Below are 4285 nucleotides of genomic sequence, written 5' to 3'. Positions count from 1 at the left end.
TGAATTTCTTTCATTGAAATGCAAGAGTTGGAACATTTCAGTAGTGTTTTGTCGTGGTTTACCTTGTCACAGTTACATTCTCTTGATTTTTCAAAGTTCATTTTGAATTTATTTTATTGAAATGCATGAGTTGGAACATTTCAGTAGTGTTTTGTTGTGGTTTACCTTGTCACAGTTACATTCTCGTGATTTTTCAAAGTTCATTTTGAATTTAATTCGTTGAAATGCAAGAGTTGGAATATTTAAGTAGTGTTTTGTTGTGGTTTATCATGTCACAGTTACATTCTCCTGATTTTCCAAAGTTCATTTTGAATTTCTTTCGTTGAAAAACAAGAGTTGGATTATTTCAGTAGTGTTTTATCGTGGTTTACATTTTGGTTTTATTTCGTTGAAATGCAAGAGTTGGAATATTTAAGTAGTGTTCTGTTGTGCTTCACCTTATCACAGTTACATTTTCTTTACTTTTCAAAGTTCATTTTGAATTTCTTTTATTGAAATGCAAGAGTTGGAATATTTAAGTAGTGTTTTGTCCTTGTTTACCTTGTCGCAGTTTCATTTTCTTGATTATTCAAATTTCATATTGGATTCCATTAATTTAAATTCAAGAGTTGGAATATTTCAGTTGTGTTTTGTCGTGGTTTAACTTGTCGTAGATAGATTCTATGAATTTTTCAAAGTTCATTTCTAATTTCTTTTGTTTAAATTCAAGAGTTGGAATATTTCAGTAGTGTTTTGTCATGGTTTACGTCGTCACAGTTACATTCTCTTAATTTTTCAAAGTCATTTTGAATTTCTTTTCGTTGAAATGCAAGTTGGAATATTTCAGTAGTTTTTTGTCATGGTTTACCTTGTCACAGATACATTCTCTTGATTTTCCAAAGTTTATTTTGAATTTCATTCGTTGAAATGCAAGAGTTGGAATATTCCAGTAGTGTTTTGTCGTGGTTTACCTAGTTACAGTTACATTCTCTTGATTTTTCAAAGTTCATTTTGAATTCCTTTCGTTGAAATGCAAGAGTTGGAATATTTCAGTAGAGTTTTGTTGTGGTTTAGCTTGTCACAGTTACATTCTCTTAATTTGTCAAAGTTCATTTTGAATTTCTATCGTTGAATTGCAAGAGTTGGAATATTTCAGTAGTGTTTTGTCGTGGTTTACCTCGTCAGAGTTACATTCTCTTAATTTTTCAAAGTTCATTTTGAATTTCTTTCGATGAAATTTAAGAGTTGGAAAATTTCAATAGTGTTTTGTCATGGTTTACCTTGTCACACTTACATTCTCTTAATTTTTCAAAGTTCATTTTGGTTTTATTTTGGTAAAATGCAAGAGTTGGAATATTTCAGTAGTATTTTGATGTGGTTTAGCTTGTCACAATTACATTCTCTTGATTTTTCAAAGTTCATTTTGAATTTCTTTCATTGAAATGCAAGAGTTGGAACATTTCAGGAATGTTTTGTCGTGGTTTACCTTGTCACGGTTACATTCTCTTGATTTTTCAAAGTTCATTTTGAATTTATTTCATTGAAATGCATGAGTTGGAATATTTCAGTAGTGTTTTGTCGTGGTTTACCTTGTCACAGTTACATTCTCGTGACTTTTCAAAGTTTATTTTGAATTTCTTTCCTTGAAATGTGAAAGTTTGAATATTTCAGTAGTCTTTTTTGTGGTTTACCGTGTCACAGTTACATTCTCTTGATTTTTCAAAGTTCATTTTGAATTTCTTTCGTTGAAAAACAAGAGTTGGATTATTTCAGTAGTGTTTTATCGTGGTTTACCTTGTCACAGCTACATTCTCTTGATTTTTAAAAGTTCATTTGAATTTCTTTAATGAAATGCAAGAGTTGGATTATTTCAGTAGTGTTTTGTCTTGGTTTACCTAGTCACAGTTACATTCTCTTGATTTTTCAAAGTTCAGTGTCGATTTCTTTCATTGAAATGCAAGGGTTGGAATATTTCAGTAGTGTTTTGAGATGATTTACCCTGTCACAGTTACATTCACTGTGGATTTTTCAAAGTTCATTTTGTATTTCTTTCGTTGAAATGCAAGAGTTGGAATATTTCAGTAGTGTTTTGTCGTGGTTTACCATGTCACAGTTACATTCTCTTGATTTTTCAAAGATCATTTTGGATTTCTTTCGTGAAATGCAAGAGTTGGATTATTTCAATAGTGTTTTATCATGGTTCACTTTGTCACAGCTACATTCTCTTGATTTTTCAAATTTTATTTTGGATTTCATTCATTGAAATGCAAGAGTTGGAATAATTCAGTAGTGTTTTGTCGTGGTTTACCCTGTCAAACTTTCATTTTTGTTAGGTTAGGTTAGGCTAGATCAAGTTATGTTAGGTTAGGTTAGGTTAGGTTAGGTTAGCTAAGTTAGGTTAGGTTAACTAAGTTAGGTTAGGTTGGGTTGGCTAGTATACATTTCTCCATGTTTAAGTTAGGTTAGGTTAGGTTAGGCTAGATTAAGTTATGTTAGGTTAGGTTTAGTTAGGTTAGGTTAGACTAGATTAAGTTATGTTAGGTTAGGTTAAGTTAGGTTAGCCTACGTACGCGCACGTACGTAGGCTAACCTAACCTAACCTAACTTAAACATGGAGAAATGTATACTAGCTAACCTAACCTAACGTAGTTAACCTAACCTAACGTAGCTAACCTAACTTAACTTAACCTAACATAACTTGATCTAGCCTAACCTAACCTAACCTAACAAAAATGAAAGTGTGACAGGGTAAACCACGACAAAACACTACTGAATTATTCAAACTCTTACATTTGAATGAAAGAAATCCAAAATGAACTTTGAAAAATCAAGAGAATGTAGCTGTGACAAATTAAACCACGATAAAACACTATTGAAATAATCCAACTCTTGCATTTCACGAGAGAAATCCAAGATGAACTTTGAAACATCAAGAGAATGTAACAGTGACAAGGTTAACCACGACAAAACACTACTGAAATATTCCAACTCTTGCATTTCAACGAAAAAAATCCAAAATGAATTTGAAACATCAATAGAATGTAACAGTGACAAGGTAAACCCCGACAAAACAATACTGAAATATTCCACTCTTGCATTTCAAAAAATGAAATCCAAAATGAACTTTGAAAAATCAAGAGAATGTATCTTGTGACAAGGTAAACCATGACATAACACTACTGAAATATTCCAACTCTTGCATTTCAACGAAAAGAAATTCAAAATGAACTTTGAAAAATTACGAGAATGTAACTGTGACAAGGTAAACCATGACAAAATACTACTGAAATATTCCAACTCTTGTATTTCAATGAAAGAAATCCAAAATGAACTTTGAAAAATTAAGAGAATGTAACTATGACAAGGTAAACCACAACAAAACACTATTGATATATTTCACCTCTTGCATTTCAACGAAAGAAATTCTAAATGAAGTTTGAAAAATCAAGAAAATGTAACTATGACATGGTAAGCAAGTACAAGACACTACTGAAATATTCCAACTCTTGCTTTTCAACAAAAGAAATACAAAATGAACTTTGAAAAGTCATGAAAATGTAACTGTGATAAGGTGAAGCACAACAGAACACTACTGAAATAATCCAACTCTTGCATTTCACCGAAATAAAATCAAAATGAACTTTGAAAAATCAAGAGAATGTAACTGTGACAAGGTAAACCACATCAAAACACTACTGAAATATTCCAACTCTTGCATTTCACCGAAATAAAACCAAAATGAACTTTGAAAAATTAAGAGAATGTAAGTCTGACAAGGTAAACCATGAAAAAACACTATTGAAATATTCCCTCTTTCATTTCAACGAAAGAAATTCAAAATGAACTTTGAAAAATTAATAGAATGTAACTGTGACAAGGTAAACCACGACAAAACACTACTGAAACATTCCAACTCTTGCATTTCAACGAAAGAAATTCAAAATGAACTTTGAAAAATTAAGAGAATGTAGCTGTGATAAGGTAAACCACGACAAAACACTACTGAAATATTCCAACTCTTGCATTTCAATGAAAGAAATTCTAGCTGAACCTTGAAAAATCTATAGAATATGGCTGTGACATGGTAAATCATGACAAAACACTAGTGAAATATTCAAACTCTTGCATTTAAATGAAAGAAATTCTAAAGAAACTATGAAAAATCAAGAAAGTTTGAGTGTGATATGGTAAACCAGAACAAAACACTACTGAAATATTCCAACTCTTGCATTTCAATGAAAGAAATTCAAAATTAACTTTGTAAAATCTAGAAAATGTAACTGTGACAAGGTAAACCACAACAAAA

The sequence above is a fragment of the Artemia sp. Qi Xiang Cuo genome, chromosome 5 (genome assembly GCF_049724085.1).
Source record: "Artemia sp. Qi Xiang Cuo chromosome 5, ASM4972408v1, whole genome shotgun sequence".
Classification (NCBI taxonomy): domain Eukaryota; kingdom Metazoa; phylum Arthropoda; class Branchiopoda; order Anostraca; family Artemiidae; genus Artemia; species Artemia sp. Qi Xiang Cuo.
The sequence above is the reverse complement of the archived record's forward strand: the minus strand, read 5'-3'. Positions refer to the sequence as shown.